Raw genomic sequence first — 16203 nt, 5'->3', positions numbered from 1 at the left:
GGGATTATTACTGATGAGACTTGGGGGACCAGAGGCAGTATCAGAGATCAAACCTTACTTGGCTGAGTACAACAAGGGCAGGCTCATTACCTGCTATACTATCTCTTGGACCAATACTGTTTTTGTATTGTTTTGTTTTCGGGGCCACACCCAAAAATTCTCAGAAGTTACTCCTGGCTCTGTACTCAGGTATCTCTCCTGACAATGCACTGGGAACCACGTGTGATGGCAGGGATCGAACCTGTATCGGCTGCATCAAGGAAAGCATCCTCAGACTATACTATTATTCTGGCACCCTGGTCAGATATATTTTTTTTAATTATAAGCGTCTGGGTCCCATGGTATTTCTAGTATTGAGTCTAGTGGTTCAGATGAATGCAGGTAACTTTACACCGAGAAGAAACCAAAGTCCCTGTGCTTTCCCCCGGATTTGCTCCCAGAACTCAAAAAGGGTCCATTTTCATGTTGCATATTCTCCAACATTTCTGTTTTGTTCTCTACTGTATCTCCTAGTGTACCCCAAGCAATGATATCTTTATATAGTCAAACTTTTTGATAACTCTACATGAGTTTATATATATATTTTTAATTTTTTTTTTTTTTTGCTTTTTTGGGTCACACCCAGCGATGCACAAGGGTTACTCCTGGCTTTTCACTCAGGAATTACTCCTGGCGGTGCTTGGGGGACCATATGGGATGCCGGGGATCGAACCCAGGTCGGCCGCGTGCAAGGCAAACGCCCTACCCGCTGTGCTATCGCTCCGGCCCCTATATATTTTTAATTTTTGATGGGGGATCACACCCAGCGATCCTCAGGAGTTACTCAGGTTTTCTACTGCCTTACCCCACTGTACTATTGCTCCAGCCCCACTTTTATTTATATCTTTTTCTGATGCTAGTTTCATTGATGTGTCTCCCTCTTGATTAAATAAATTCTTTCCATACCTTAGAGATTAAACTCCAAAATTATTTCCTTCAGAAACTATTTTAATATCTCTGAATCATACCTGTTTTAGTGTTCCTATATCTATGTTTGGACTGGGGCAATAGCACATCTGGTAGGGCGTTTGCCTTACATGTGGACGATCCGGGTCCGATTGCTCTCTCCCTCTCGGAGAGCCTGGCAAACTACCGAGAGTACTCTGCCCGCACAGCAGAGCCTGGTAAGCTACCTGTGGCATATTCGATATGCCAAAAACAGTAATAAGTCTCACAATGGAGACATTACTGGTGCCTGCTTGAGCGAATCCATGAACAACAGGACGACAGTGCTACAGTGCTACATATATATGTTTAATTACTTATTAGTGGAGTTTACTTTTTTTTACTGTGCAGTACTGATTTTATTGTATTGTTGTTAGGTAAGAATGTATTCAAACTCAGATTCTCCACACACCACTTCATATGGTACTAAATGTGTCAACCAGCCTTCCTGAAATGAATACAGTATGTCTAAAATGGAGTTACTAGGAGCTTATGTGTTTCAGAAAGTTTTTGAGAGATTCAAATAAGACAACTACTTATAAACTATTTTGGTCAAAGCCTGTTTCATTGTCAGAGTTTGGTAAGCATTAGTTTCTGCTACTACTACTATGCTATTTTGTATCTCCCAATATCGCTTTATAAATTTAGTAAAGTATCCCCAATATCAGTTTATAAATTTCATAGAATGTTAAGAGCCATACCTTAACCACTTTGCTTTCTTTTTTTTATATAATCTTTTGTAATTTATTTTACACTGCCTCCAAATAATAAATGAAGCTAAGAACTGAATGTGAGGAAGGGCTGAAAATATGATTTTCATAATTAACATATGTCTCGCATAACATGATATTAAACTGTAAAACTGACATTTCAAAATATACACACCAGTCTCAAAAGTATACAATTTGAATTCTTGCATTATACTAAAAGAAGCTACTTACAGCCAATATGACAGTTATATGTCATCTACTATCTAATTTATCTACCTTTGTTCTATATAGTTTTCTTATTTTATTATATATACTTTAATCATATGCTCATAATACTTGCTTTTCTTACCAATGGATATAAATCAGTAGTAGACTTCTTATCCTTTTGGCATTATTCTGTTTTTATTGGTTTAGGGTATTGGTTTTGTTTTTGTTATAATTGCGTTGATTTTTACGCCATTGAGTAAAAGATTCTTTTACTCAATGGCATAAATTACTCAAAAGATTCTTTCGTTTCTTTGCTTTAAAATGATAAAGCAACTTTAATTTTTGTCTGTGAATTTTTCAAAATTCTTAAGAGACCTCTACAAAGTGACATCTGCGTTCCTCAGGAAATCTCCAGCGTGCTGACCCCAGATATCCAAACACTACAGGACTTTCTTTTCTCATATTCTGGGAATATGTATTAATTATCCTACCCCGAGCTCCTTCTCTTTGATCTTCCCTTCATACCTTTAACATTTCACATTCGAGGTTTATCACCAGACTCATGCCCCATCCCCATCTACACAAGTTCGAACTGATCCTCCCAAATCCTCTTTATAGTCTCTGCTTCACAGCCACAGTTTGATGGGGATGGCACCCCCAGTGGGGCGCAGGCCCTGTCGTGCTCTGGGATCATCAGGGTTAGTGCTTGAGGAACCAAGCCATGTCAGGGATTGAACCCATATAATACATGTGAAATACACGCTCACCACTTTCACCACATCCCTGACCTTTTGTCAACATTTTTTTTCAGTTGTGATTTCAAAATTTTTATTACACACACTTTAATGTTCATTTCCCTTATTAAGCTATTATTTCTTTGAAACCTCTAGTGATTTTTGTGTGAATATTCACTACTGAATCTTTCTAGATGCACTTGGTGCGTTTGACAAATGAGTGCAGGAAAATCACCATATTAGGCATCTAAAAGTGCAACAGTTCAAGGAAAGGTAGGAATTGTACACCAAAGATAGAAGTCAGTGATGGAGCCAGCAGATTAATACAGTGAACTAGGTGCTTGTCTTGCAAGCTCCAAACCCAGGTTCAGTTCCAGACATCCCGTATGATTTCCACCAGTAATTTCTGAGAGCGTAGCCAGGAGTAACCCCTGAGTATTGCTGTTTGTAGCACCAAAAGGAAACCAAACCAAAACAAAACAATTACAAGGCAGTGAATAATGAAACAGGGTAGGAAGTCGTGTACTTGCTGAGTGTTCTCCTTAACTGTATAATAACCATCACATATGTGACTTAAATGGGAAACTGATAAAAATCATTCTCTTTATACCCAGTAAACTCTATCTGGGAAAAAGTGGCTCGTTACAAAATAGTTTTCTCTCATCTTAACATAATTGCATCCTATGTAATGAAATGTGGAAACTGTGGTCCAAGATCCTTAGTGACTAGGACCCTTGACTATGCTGTTTGTTAAGCTATTGAAAATTCTTTGCTTATCTTGAAATTTGAAGTTTTTAAAGTTTTTTTAATATATCCTGAACCATTTTAAAGTATGTTGAATCCAAATATAAGTTAATATACGTTTTCTTTATTTCCGACTTTAAAATACATATAAGTGGGGTTGGAGCGATAGCACAGCGGGTAGGGCGTTTGCCTTGCATGTGGCCGACCTGGGTTCGATCCCCGGCATCCCATATGGTCCCCCAAGCACTGCCAGGAGCAGTTCCTGAGTTCAAAGCCAGAAGTAACCCCTGAGCATTGGTGGGTGTTACCCAAAAAGCAAAAATTAAATAAATAAATAAAAATAAAAATAAAATACATATAAGTGCATATTAATCATATGGTATGTAGTTTGTAAAAAAATTTCAGGTACTTTAATATGGCTTAATATTATTTAATAAGATTTATTTACTTAGCATTTAATATTTTTGAAAAAATATATTTTCAAATTAAACAAAAAGTTACTAGTTTGATTTTGGCATTTAGAGGAATCTTCTCACAAATTATGGGACGAACTAATACTGTTTGACTCAATAGACTATGTATTTGTGACTTCTTTTTATTTAAATGGATATCGACTTCATGTTGCAAATTTATGTGAACTTGCAGCTCAACTAAATATCAGGTTGAATTTTCCATGTTTTCAACAATCCAGCATTAATAATATTTTAAAACTTAAATGTACGTGTTTATTAAAATCCAAATTAATGTACATCCTACAAACATGAGAAATTGCTTTAACTGATTTGACTCATTTAACTGTGAGATATATAAACTTCCTTATTCCCAGTACTCATTTCTGTTCTAATGGAATAAGTTTTCTGTGTTAACAATTATTTTTACATCAAAATTAAGTAAGATGATAAACACATTTCATTGCCAAGGATGCAATGAAGCAATGCTATAAAATGGAGAAAACAGTTTTTCTTAGACATGTTAGAGTGCCTCACTGGGACTGAATATTAAACTGACAAAAATAGATTAATGGGAGAAAAGCATACCAAGATATTGAATACATATTTCTCATGACATGGGAAATGAAGAATCTGGGAAATGGTTAAACCTGTGTGATATTTTTTAATTTTTATTGTTGTTTATGTTTCATGGCTATAGTAGCTTTAATGTTTATTGTTTTGCTATAGGAAGTACCATTGTCATTCTGTCACTTCTAGTTCCCCTCATCCTCCCTTAATCTCTTCTGTTTTGTAAACTTTGCTTATGAATCAAAGTTTAAGGGTTTGTCATTGTTTCATACCATCCAGTCTTTTTTTATTTTTTTTATATACCAGAGATGAATGAGATCATTTGATATCTGTCTTTCCTCTGACATAACTTATTTTGCTTAAATGATGCCCTCTAGTTTCATCCAAGTTTCAACGAGCTACAAGATTCCATCTTTTCTTATAGCTAAGTGATATTCCACTGGATATCTGTATTACAATTCCATTTTTGTTTTGGTTTTGAGCCATACCTGGCATGCTTAGGGATTACTCTTGCTTCTGTGCTCAGGAATTAATTCCTGGTGGGGCTTGTGGAACCTTATAGCTTGCCTGGAATCGAACCTGGGTCAGCTGGGTGCAAGGCAAGCACCCTACATGCTGTACTATCACTTTGACTCCAACAGCACAGTTTCTTTATTCACTTAATTGGTTGTTGGCTATTTGAAGTATTTCCATGTGTGGGCTATTGTACTAAGCACTGCAATGAACATAACTGTACGTATATCCCTTCAAAGCACTGGGTCAGTGTTTGGGGGCTAGATGGCAAGAAGTGAAATCATTAGTCTATTCTTACTTTTTGGAGAAGTCTCCACTGTTTCCTATAGAGGCTGAATCAGAATACAGTCCCACCAGCAGTGAATGGGGGTTCCTTTTTCTCTATATCTCCTGTAACACTGATGGTTTTCTGCCTTTTTTTAATAGATACCATTCTCACTTGTCTAAAATGACATCTCATTATTACTTTCATTTGCAATGTCTGATAGTAAGTGATAATGAACACTTTCATATGCATACTGACCTTCCCTGTATCTATCTATCTTCTGCAAGGAATTGTTTGTTCATCTTCTCTTTCTAATTTTAGTCTGACTGTTATAAACCTGTGTACCCTTATGCTAAGTATGGCATAGGGTTGAATGTCCAAGAATAAGAGAACGGAAAGAGATAAATCATCCTAAACATTGAACTTTACATAGTTTGTTTGCTCATATTTTCCTCTTTTGTCCCTTCATCTTGAATGAAGGATATTTTTTCCCTCTGTGTATTTGGAAACCCCTTCTCACGTGAGGATTGTATGATCATCCGTGAAACATCGGATTACCTTTTTCTCATGCTTTCAACATAAAATATTTAATAGGCCATAGTGCCACTTTTAGATCACATGCCTTGAATCCCACGATTGCTTCATGAGCTAGAAGGCAGGAGTTAATACACCTTCCTTAAACAAGTTTGTAAGTTCATACAGATATGCAACTAACAAACATTATGAAATCTATATAAAATATACATAAAATACATAGAATTATTTATTCTTTCGGTAAACCCAATGGAAGAATTGGTTCAGTTTAAATTTTCAGTTTGTATTATTACTGTATTACTAAAGAATGCAGCCTATCAATTTGTATTTTCATACAGATATGCAAAATTATAGTGAAAAAAGGTTTAGAAAAATATATGCAGTATATAAATACCCAAGTAATTGTAAAGACTGCTTCTTCTCTAGGTCAGATTTTCAAATTAATCAATATAAAAATGTTTTGTGGGACTTATGACATGTGTTATAAATTAAGTTCCAGATTTATGGTTGAAGCCAAGTGGTTTAAAATAAATTGTGCTTTCAAAATATTAGCATTATAGCTTCTAGCATTTTAAAATTCTGAGCACAGTTTATATACCCTGCAATGAATACTTCTCTTAGGAAAAGATGATATGATTTTATTTTACAGTTATCTTGAATAACTTGAAAGCAAGAAAAACATCAGAGTTTGATTTATATTTCTTTTATATCATAAGGTACTTGGTGACTGGAGAGCTAGTACTGCATGTAAGGTGCTCTCTCGCCTTGCATGGGACTGGCATGGGTTATATACACTGTACTACCTATGGTCCCACAGCAAAGATTCAGGAGTAAGCTCTGATTACAGACAGGTGTCAGCCCTCAAGATCAATAAATAAAACTTTTTTTTTGAAAAATAATGAGAAACTTGAAAATCAATCATAAAAAGAATATTTCTCTAAATCTCTTTGCCCTTTTATTGATTAAACTATCTGCATTTCAAATGTCTAAATTTTTAATTGAAGTTTTTGTTAGTATATGGTACTCTAATGTATTTCTTTCTTGATGATTTATTTTGATGCATCCTTGTTTTTCATAAATGCATCTTAAATATTTGATGATACTCAATGTTATTTAAACACATAGGAATTGGTCAGTGTACATTTTCATCCCAGGATAGTCTAACTAACCTCCCTGCTATCTCAAACTCCTGTGTCACCAAAGTTGAGGATATCTGGGCATTCAGGAATAAATGTCCTTCCACTGCTGTTCTTGCCATTCATGTCAGTATTTCTTCAGGGACCTGTGTTAAAGAACTTCTGATATATATCCTTTATAGTGTGCCGACACACGCATTCCCATTTCATCCAAATATGGCCCTAGGCTTCTCCTTCATTGCTCTAAAAACACTGCTAAGGGCAGTATGCCTAGCCCAGAAGATTCAATCACAACAGTGTACAACACATTTTCTAAATTTTGTTATGTTCCATCTTAAATAATCTACCCTCAAAAATGGTCCAGTTCCTATCTGTACTTTAAATACCCACAACACAGATAAATATATTTACTCTATATTATGAATAAAACAGAAATTTCTAGTTACCTATAAGGATAATCACATCTTTGTGACAAAATATCTAGAATCCAAATTTCCCATAACCAGCAAATATTCTTTTATTGGAAAAAAATGCCAAGTTATTGATTTACAAGGCTTCCACTACAGAACTTTAAAACATAATTCATTTAAAGTATACTTTTAATTGCTGTCCTTACTCTTTTTCATAAAGGAGGACCCAGTTTGCATATACCAACAGAGAGAATGATGTCTCTTTTCTCTGCATAGTCACCACCCCTAGTTGTTTCTTTCTATTTTAATATAGGACATTCTTACTCCTGATAATGGTTCATTGTGCTTTTGATTTACAATTTCTTTTTTTTTTTTTTTTGCTTTTTTGGGTCACACCCTGCGATGCACAGGGGTTACTCCTGGCTCTGCACTCAGGAATCACCCCTGGCAATTCTCAGGGGACCATATTGGATGCTGGGATTCGAACCCAGGTGGGCTGCGTGCAAGGCAAACGCCCTACCCGCTGTGCTATTCCTCCAGCCTTGATTTACAATTTCTTGATCATCAGTGTTTGATGAATAGTTTTCCATTTGTCTGCCAACCATTTGTTTTTTAACAGTGTATGTTAACTCCTTTCCCCAATTTTAGATAGGACTTTTTGTTCTCATTGAGTTTTGTGAGCGCTTTTTATATATAGATATTATCCTTTGTCAGATGTATAACATACAATTATTTTCTGCTATCCATAAGCTGTTTTTACCATAATTCCTTTGGGGGGGTGAGGGAGCATGGGGAGAGGACTGCGTTGATCCACAGTTAGCAGTGCTCACAGATTTCTCTTGTTTCCTGGCTCTGTGCTCAGGGACCATTCTTGGCAGTGCTCAGGGAATCATATGCAGAACTAGGGATAGAACCTAGGTTGGTCAAGTGCAAGGGAAGTACCATATGAACAGCACCATACAATAGTATTGGAAAATATTTTTTGTTTGGTTTGGTTCCATTTATTTTTGCTTTTGCTTTCAATGCCAGCAGAGTTGAATTATTGAAGCTATTTCTTGAAGTCAGTATGCTTGAGAATTCTGCCTGTTTGCTGGGGACAAGCCCTGCATGAGTAGGGCTGCCCTGGAGGATTGAGCAATTGTGACACATGTCAGAGAAAAGAAAAAGCAAACCATGGAGTCAGGGGGCTCACATCCTGGAGGGAAGTCCAAGACTTCCCTTTGTGTTCAATATCTTTTTCTTGAACAAGGCATTATTACAGGAAAAGAGCATTGGACATTCATCATTCAGATACCAATCTATGCTAAAACCTGGCTGAAGGCTTCCCATATCCAGGAGTTGTCGTTGTGGGCCTGTGTTGGGAGACAGCCTTATCTGAGAGGGTGCTTCCTTTGGGAGAAAGTTGAGCCCCTGCTGTCACAGCCCCTCCTCCTCAGTTCTGTTCAGTCTTGGTGCCTCAATCGGTCTTAAAGTCTTGTTACAAACAAGTATGTTTTCCTCAGTGTATTTTATGGATTCAGGTCTATTTTCAAGGTCTTTAGATGGCTTTTAATTAACTAATGTGTATGGTATGAACTTGTGGTTCAATCGCCTTATTTCATCATTTTGCTTGCATGCGGAAAACCATTTTTGCCGACACCAACGCCGAAGAGATTTTTTTTTTCCACACAAGTTTATACTCTTCAATCCCTGGTTATAAATTAACTGTCCATTTGTTTGTGGGATTATTTCTTAACTCTCAGTTCTGTAAAGTTGGTCTGAGAGTCTGCTCTTATTCCTCTGTATCACTGTATCACTGTCATCCTCTTGCTCATTGATTTGCTAGAGTAGGCACCAGTAATGTCTCCATTGTGAGACTTGTTGTTACTGTTTTTGGCATATTAAATATGCCATGCCGAGCTTACCAGGCTCTGCCGTGAAGATGGGATACTCTTGGTAGCTTGCCAGGCTCTCCAAGAGGGATGGAGCAATCGAACCTGGGTCGGCCGCATGTAAAGCAAACACCCTGCCCACTGTGCTATCACTCCTTATTCCTCTACCACACTGTTATAGTGGTATGGTTTAAAGTTGGTACTGTAGTACCTCCTACCTTCTTTCCTTTGAGAATTTCTTTGGCTAATTGGGGAGTTATATGGTCCCTTACAAATTTCAACAACACCTACTACATGTCATTGAATAATGCTATTGGAATCATTATACAAATTATACTGTCTGTAGAAAGCTTTGTTTAAGAGATTATTTTAAACAATGTTAATTCTTCCAGGAACTAGAGTGATATTACAGGTGGCAGGGCACTTGCCTTAAACTTGGTTAACTGGATTCTATTTCTGGCATCCTATATAGTCCCCTGAGCTCTGCCGGCTATGTCTGAACAAACAAAACCAATACCAAATATTAATTCTTTTAAAAACCTTGATGGAATGTTTTCCATTTCATTATCTCCCCTTTTCCCTTTAAAATGATCTAATGGATAAGTCTTTAACCTCCTTTGTTAATTTGATGCACGGGTACTCAATTGGTTTTTGACAAAATTGCAAATGTGGGTTTTTTTCCCCTGATTTCTTTCTACTCTTCTTCATTGCATACGAAAAGCCAGTCATGTTTTTCATTGATTTTTTTTTAACCTGCCACCGTACTGCAAAGATTATCGATTCAGTGGAGTCTGTATTCTATGTAATATGAAAATACAGTCTCATCTGCAATAGTGACAGTCCCTATGCCTGCGGAGTCCCTACTGGCTTATGTGAAATGGGGAGAGGAGAGGCTTCAGCCTCCAGCAGGGAATGTGCTGCTGTGTCTGGCCACCACTGCCAGCCCAGGAGTGACTAGGGAAATCTAGGACTGTGAGCCTTGCTCCTCGCAGGAAAAGTCAATCCTAGACCTTACCCAGGCCTTTGGCATCCCTGTCTTTCTCTCACAGAAAAGAGCTCTGAGATGGGACAAGCAGTGAAGTATGATAGATTTGATTTGGGTTTTAAGGAAGGTGTGGAAGGGATGGAGAGAGAGAGAGAGAGAGAGAGAGAGAGAGAGAGAGAGAGAGAGAGAGAGAGAGAATATCGCCTTCAAGACAGGACAAGGGATTTTCAAGTGGAGAGTGAGCCCCTCTACACATCCCAATGTCGGAGTATGAAAGTATGAATGGACACATCTCAAGAGGAGAGACTCAGGTGACATGTGCTCAGGCCTCCCCAGGTACTGGTAGCAATACAGGAGCACAGTCAGCACATGGGCTTGGGCAACCTATGTGTGCACTTCTTTTTGTTCAAGTTGGCTTTTATAGGGCTTCTCCGTATGTCGATTCTCCAGGTTGGGCTTTCTACCAAGGTTAGGATCCCATCCTAGGGTCGTTGCCAAGAGGGTAGAGTTGGGAATAGTTTGTTGATGGTCTTCTCTGATATTCCTCCTCTGCCCTTGCTTCCTGCTAGAGCTTCTCTCATAGTTGAGTCCAGCCTGGTCTGGGGTCTGCTGGAGCCAGCTAAATGTCTTATCAGGACTTCACTACATGTCCACAAGGGAAGTCCTGACAGCCTTGGGGCTAGTTGGTTTTTTGTTAAATGTCGCTCTATTTATTTATTTATTTTATTTTATTTTTTTAATATTTTTTATTCTTTTATAGAATCACCATGTGGAAAGTTACAAAGCTTTCAGGTTTAAGTCTCAGTTCTACAATGCTTGAACACCCATCCCTTCACCAGTGCACATATTCCACCACCAAGAATCACAGTATACCTCCCCCCACCCCCTAACCTCCCCAGCCCCCCACCGCACATGTGTAACTGGTAAATTCCAAATCAGTAATAGTGAATTATTTGTTGAAATATTGAATGTAATCAAAGTAAAGTGAAAGTAAAGGGCTAGTTGTCTTTCCCTATCTTCCTGCCCGTGTGCAACAGTTCGATTAATTTCTTGTGGGTCTGTGCTTAGGGGAGATGCCTCAGTGTGCCGGTAATCAAACCAGCTTTCCCCACATGCACGGAATAGTACACGATATGTCTTTGGGTATTTCTGAGTGGCAAGCTGATGTTCACCTTCACTGATTCTAGCCAATGACTGCAACTCTGACGTTCAGTTGTTCTGGATTGGATCACCTCTGGGAATTTGCAGTCCCAAGCCTTCTGCAGTAGTTGTTACCCTGTAGACTGGCACAGCACTGTTGTGTCCCTTAGTTTGCAGTTGCTGGTGCTTAAAGGTAGCTGTGATGTCATTGTTCAACGGGCCTGGGCAGCAATGCAACCTGATGGCGAGGAAAGCTCAAGAACATCTATAGCACCAAGCCGACCTACCTAAGTACCAGGGAATTTGCATTCAATAGTACCGGAGAGCAATTATCTTTCCAGATAGATCAAACTTGGCACCAAGTTTGATCGTGCTTGGGTGCCGATCAGATAGTCAGCTACTCAAAAATGTTCAATTGACCATAAGGACAGCAGGCAATAAGAGATCTGCAACCTTCTTTTATTTGATGTATTCATGTGTTTGTTTATTTGTCTCCAGAGGTCCTCTAGACTAGATTTTCATTCTGGCTGCCCACCACCAACCAAATATGGACAGGTGAGAGTTGGCCTTGATTACCCTGAGGAAAGCACAGCCCACTCACCAACTCCCACCCCCAGTACTTAGCTTGAAATTGTAGTTTTCCCTCTGGATATTTCATGTTTCTAGAGGATTAAGAATTCTGTCTCTCCTGCCTGTTGGAGTTAGACCTTTGAGGTGTAATTTGCTGCAAGTTTTGCTCCTGAATACCATGCCAAGTATATTTTTTTACTCCAGGCAGTTATTGTAAGATTAGAACTTTAAGGCTGGGATTTGAGTTTTAGGCTAACTTTTACCATTTGACAGGTTAACATACAATATCTACTCTGCTCCATCCCGCTTATGGTGATGTCAAGCTACTTACCATTCATTGGATTCTGATTTTTTTATTTTTCGGGGGGAACAGCCAGGATGCCTGTGCCAGGAATCGAACCCAGAGCCTTATACATGTAAGCTGGCTCAATCAGTGACCTATAGCCCAGCCCTAAGCTCCGCTTCTGTGCCCTGACTAACTGTTCTGGTTTCATATTGGGGTTCTTCTGGAGACCGTGGCTGTATTTTCCAGTGAACTTCTTCAGTGAGGCCCTATATAGGGTTCTGTATTTGGTTTCGGTTGTGATGTAATTTTTGATCTGGTGCCAGGAGAATGCTTAGCATCCTAGCCCTGCTTCTCTAGCTTAAATATACCACTTTAAAAATGTTTAAAATATCAGTATTCATAAAAATCTTTAAGTACATTGTGAATTATTTTCAAACATGCAGAAATATGGCTAGGAATTATTCTAGAAAAATAGTATTTGCTGTGCCGTCGCTTTATCTTAAAATTGCTGAATGGGGTTTTAGTTTTCCTAAGTAGCCAACTCAATGCCGAGTCCCATCCTATGCATCAGTGTGATTAAGAACACGAATTGTGGGCCTTGAGCAGTTGTACAGTAGGTGAGTTGCTTGCCTTGCCCGTAGCCTACACTGGTTCCATCCCCAGCACGACATATGGTCCTGCATCACTGGCAGGAGTAAACCCTGGGCACCGTGTGTTGTAGCCCAAACACTAAAAAGAAAAAAAAGACAAAGTTAGGTATAATCAGCATCATTATGGATTATATCGCTTAAAAATTATCTATCTTGACGAGTCTCCAGTGTTCTGGGCTCTCTGCTAGGAGCCACTGAGTCAGAAATCAACATGACATACACGGATTGCTCTTACATACCATTTTGTTAAGAGGGGAAAGAGAAAACTATGAGGTCACTGCACACAGGACATGATGTCATATCATAATTTTTCAGAAGGAAATAAATTCACAGCACAATGATGGTGCTAAAACTTGGATTTTTCTTTCTTTTATTATGAAGAAATAAATAGTTTCCTTAGGAAACAGTTGTTTTTCAAAATTTTATTTTATTCAATCACCATGGGTTACAAAGGTATTTGAAGTTGAGCTTTTGACATCGAAGTGTTCCTTCACCAATCCAGCTGCCTGTGTCAACTTCACTCTAGCAATGTCCTTTATAAAACATTTCCGTCAAATTTCATTGATTTAGCATTTGTTTACAAGCCTATAAACATTTTAGAAGTAGAGTTTCACACCTTCAGAGGTGTATATAACACACTTTCCCTACCCCAGAATTTTAGTATATTCACCATATCAAATTAACCCCGTATACTCCAATTACAACTCCACTTATTTTCTACCCTGGTATTCACTATAATTTTTACACTCTAAGAAATTTTTATTGCATTTGTTTTGCTCATTATATTCCACATGAGTGAAACTGTCAATTCTGTTTTACTTTTCGACCTGTTTTTTCTTTGAACATAATTAACTCAGGTTCCATGCATATTGCTCCAAACCACATATCTCAAATATTTGGCAGATTTTGGCAGATAAATACAAATTTTAAGTGTTGTTCTGTTTCCTTCAAATATTTCTTTAGGAATTTTATTTACAGATTGCATTAAATATGCAATTTGCTTTGGATAAGATGTCCATGTGGATAGTTTCTCTCCTAACATATCGCATATTTCAATTTCTTTGTCATCTCTTCATTTTAATAATATGTTACAATCGACAGTGTACAGGTCTTCCATCTTTTTTGTAATGTTTACTTTCAGTAGGGCCAGATTGATAGAACAGGGGTTATGGTTGCTTGCCTTCCATGTGGCAAACACAGGTTCAATCCTGGGCATTTTATATATACTCCCCTCAGCCCTACCAGGAATGGTTCCTGAGCACAGACAGACCCAGGTATAAAGTCTTAGCATTGCCAGAAAGAAGGACATGTGAGGGCATCTCACTTTAGAATTATGGCTTATTATTACTTTAGTATTAATTGAGAAGTAAATTTCAAGTAATTTGATTTTTGTTGTAAATTGTGTCCCCACAGAAAAAGTTTCAACTTAGGTTATAATAAGCATAAAATTGTGAAAATTGACGTATTCTTGAAATATTTTTAAATAAAGTATTTCAGGACATGATTACCAACACCTGTTAAATAATGCTACCACAAAATAGTAATACACTGAGTGAATCTTAAAAATAGCATGCTCAGATTACTACACCCTAAAGGAGAGAGTGAGTAAAAAGGGAATCTGCCTGCCACAGAGGCGGGGGGCGGAGAGGGGAGGGAATGAGGGGGATTTGGGAGGGATACTGGGAATATTGGTAGTGGAGAATGGGCACTGGTGGAGGGATGGGTAAGCGATCATTGTATGACTGAAATGTAAGCACAAAAGTTTGTAAGTCTAAGTGTATCTCACAGTGATTCATTAAAATACAATAATAATATTAAATAGCATGCTCTAAATTTGCTACTATTTATTTTCCATAACCTTGAGTCCGTTAATTTTTTTTGTATAAGGGTATTTTATTTCTGTCATTGCTAGTGAGTTTTGATAGATTTTTCTCTGATTTATAGACATACTTGATTTCTTTTATTGTCTTTGTTAACCTACTTTTCTGTGAATCATCGGTGTCAATTAATATTTTAAATTTAGCAGCCATAGAAGAAAGAGAAGGAGGAGAAATGATGGAAAATGGTCATAATTAATACTTCTACAACTTGGGAAACTTGAGTTTGGATTTTTATATTTCTAAGTAACCTAAAGAGATAATTTTCTATATTATGTGCTGTTTAAAAGAAAGTACATAACCATTTTCTGTATGTGCACATTGATAATGCAGAGAAACACCTTGTGTTGAGTGCATTTATCTACTTGGTTCTGTTTAATCATTAATAGTAATTGTCACTAACTTTAATGTTAAAGAATGGAAAATTAATTTATACAATTGAAAGTTTATGTTTAATCTTTAAGAGCATACTGGTAAAACTACGCTCATGCCCCCAGGGATCAGCATCATCTGGAAACGTGTTAAAATTCTTATGTCCCTGGGCTCAAGCTCAGCAGATAGCTGGATTTTGGCTTATTCTTTGTTACAAGGGAGCTAAAGCTGTACTAGATTCTGTTCTCTCTGTTCCTCACTCTACTTTTCCTTCCTCTTTTTGTCATACACTTTCCTCTCCTTCCTTCTTTTATCCTGCCCCACCCCATTCTCTATTTTTCTCTGTCCCTCTTCATGCTCTCACACTTCCTGTAGGATATATTTGTGTTTGTATATGCTTATTCACATATTTATGTACATAACCACCTTAAAGAATTCACTGTAACCTCACTATTGCTATACAACATATGTATTGAAGAAGAGATAATGTATATATTTTTTAATTTGGGGGTTGCCATTTATTTCTACATTACCTTTTTAAGAAGTTCCAGCAAAGTTTTTCCTTTTTTTCTTTTTTTTTTTGAGGTGTTGCGCGGTTTAGTTCATACACAGCAATGTTCAGGGGTTACTTCTAGCTTTGCACTCAGCAATCATTGTCCTCAGTAGATCTTATGGGATGCCAGGGATTGAGCCCTGTTTGTTGGTATACAAGGCAAGCGCCCTACCTACTGTACTCTCTGACCCCAGGTTTTTTTTTCTTTATTTACTGTTGTTAATATGATTTCATTAATAAGCATGTCTTAGAAAGCATTTTTGATTCTGTATCGTTTTGCCAAATTCATGCACTTTCAAAACTCACTGATATGACTCTGAATTATGTTCCCTCAAGAGTCACATGTTTAGACTCCAAACACTATAATCTGAACATGTGACAGCATTTGGAGATAAGATTTTTCAGGAGGGAATTTAGTTTCAAAAAAGGTGCTTTAAAATAAAAGTGAAAAAGGAGTACTTTCAAACTATAGTCAGGTGGGCCAGAGCTATAGTAGTGATGTTGAAGACAGTGCATTGCCCTCTAGGAACCCAGGTTCAGTCCCTGGTGCTCCCTATGCCCTTGAACACCACCAGGAATGACTTTTGACACAGCCAGGCATAAGCCCTTAATCGAGCTGCTCAAAAGTCCGTTAGGAGGCCAG

General features: G+C 37.8%; 1 protein-coding gene across 1 annotated transcript in view; it reads left to right on the top strand.

Moving 5' to 3' along the window:
- The window catches only part of DIAPH2 (diaphanous related formin 2), a 724307-nt gene that overhangs the window by 481082 nt on the left and 227022 nt on the right, over positions 1 to 16203 (top strand). The window lies entirely within an intron of this gene.

This window comes from Sorex araneus, chromosome X, assembly GCF_027595985.1.
Source record: "Sorex araneus isolate mSorAra2 chromosome X, mSorAra2.pri, whole genome shotgun sequence".
NCBI lineage: Eukaryota > Metazoa > Chordata > Mammalia > Eulipotyphla > Soricidae > Sorex > Sorex araneus.
The sequence above is the reverse complement of the archived record's forward strand: the minus strand, read 5'-3'. Positions and strand labels throughout refer to the sequence as shown.